The sequence below is a fragment of the Octodon degus genome, unplaced genomic scaffold (genome assembly GCF_000260255.1).
Source record: "Octodon degus isolate 3935 unplaced genomic scaffold, OctDeg1.0 scaffold00007, whole genome shotgun sequence".
NCBI lineage: Eukaryota > Metazoa > Chordata > Mammalia > Rodentia > Octodontidae > Octodon > Octodon degus.
In genome coordinates this window covers 32,200,009-32,201,838 of record NW_004524583.1, presented here as the reverse complement: position 1 = coordinate 32,201,838, position 1,830 = coordinate 32,200,009, and the positions used below count along the sequence as shown (strand labels likewise).

Below are 1,830 nucleotides of genomic sequence, written 5' to 3'. Positions count from 1 at the left end.
GTACCTAAGTATATGATTGCAAGTGGAAAATAGGGGACAGGAATCAGGTATTGGCAGTTTTCCATGTTCACTTGTGTGTGCATTTTTATCTTCATGTGGGATGTAAAGCATCAATGCAAACCAAAAATGCTGAGTGAGCGAGTTTCAGCACTTCAACTTGATAACAACTATAAATAAAAATCTGTTAAAATTTTCTGGAAAACGCCAGCATTTGGTTTTTTTGGTGTTTTTTTTGTTTTGTTTTGTTTTTTGGTTTTTGGGTTTGTTTTTTTTTTTTTTTGCAGAACCGGGGATTGAACTCAGGCCCTTGTGCTTGCCAGGGAAGCACTTATTCCACTGAGCCATCTCCCCGGCCCCAGCATTTGGGGTTTTTTTAACAAGTAAATTTCTTTTCTTTTTTTCTTTTTTTTTTTTTTTTTCCTGCGGTACGGGGCATTGAACTCAGGACCCTGCAAGCGCTTATTCTACTGAGCTCTCTCCCCAGCCCTTTTCTAACTGAGTTGCCTTACACGCTAGTACATGTTTTTAATGTTGTCTTTCTGTGTTGTTCCTGTAAGTTTGCTATTAAAATACATTAAACTGTAAAAAAAATGATAATAAATAAATAAATTTTATTTTGAGATAGGGTCTCACTAAATCGCGAAGTTGACCAGACTGGGCTCAAACTTGTGTTGCTCTTGCCTCAGCCTCCCAGGGTGCTGTGGTTATGTGCATGCACCACCATGCCTGGTTTATTTTTGCCTCTGTGTGTGTGTGTGTGTGTGTGTGTGTGTGTGTGTGTGTGTTTTGGTTATTTTTAGTTGAAAGAAAAACAGCCTTTCCCAAGGGCAACAAAGGGCACTGCAGGGCAGAAGGAAGCTGGGCGCAGGCTTCTCAGCAGCTCCTGCTGCACAACCCAGCAGCAAGCTGGGGTGTGGGGTAACCCTGCTGGAAGCCCGGCGCCTGAGGCAGCACAGCCACCCCCACAAGGGAGGGTGGAACTGCGGGGCCACTCTGGTCGCTGGAGTGGTCAGGGAGGGCTCCCAAGGCAGCCCACCACTTGACATGATTAACACTCTTATTCTTGGGGGGGGGTATTAAATTAGGGGATAACAAAGCGAGCCAAGAGAGTGGTTTTTCAGCTGGGTTCTGAATCACGATCAGGAAATAAGCTTTATCTTCATCATTTCATTTTTCTTGGCGCGAATTCGGAGGAGAGTGAGGTCATTCTGGAGGTCAGTTTCACGCACTGTGCTCTGCGCCTTCAAGATGAAGTTGTGTATGAGGTTGGCGTAAGGTGTGTTGGGGAACTGTCCACGGCATCTTGATGGGAATGCCTTCTGTGTTCACCACGATGATTCCTTGCACTCCTTTCTGGCTCTGAAGTCTTTTCAGGATCTCTTCCACCTCTGCCATCTCCAGCCAATCTGGTAGCTCCACATCACCAACTCGCCTATTGTTGACTTTTTAGAGTTAACTAAATACTTCGGATACAAGTCGTTAATTTCATATGTACTTCACACATTTTTTTTTTTTTTGGTCTGTGGTTTTCTTTCAATTTTTTATATTAAAGAGAAATAAACAATAAAAACATGATGTAAAATTTCAAAACATGAATGTAAGACAGTAACAATGTTCAATGCATTGTGCATTGTTATCTTCAGAATAGTTGCTTATAATACAAGATATAGGCATGAAAAACTGATCAAGCAATGTGGGCATATACATATCTTTTCAGAGAGCTAATAGAAATTAGTAGTATGGGCTGGGGAGATAGCTCAGGTCTATCTCCTAAGAAAAGAAGGAAGGGGTAAGGAAAACATACATTTATACACACACAAGAATATAATA

The 1,830-nt window shown here is 41.9% G+C and overlaps 1 pseudogene; it reads right to left on the bottom strand.

Annotated features, from left to right (window-relative positions):
- Positions 1-873: 873 nt before the first annotated feature.
- On the bottom strand, positions 874-1,395 carry LOC101578033 (annotated as a pseudogene).
- Between the last annotated feature and the right edge of the window lie 435 nt (positions 1,396-1,830).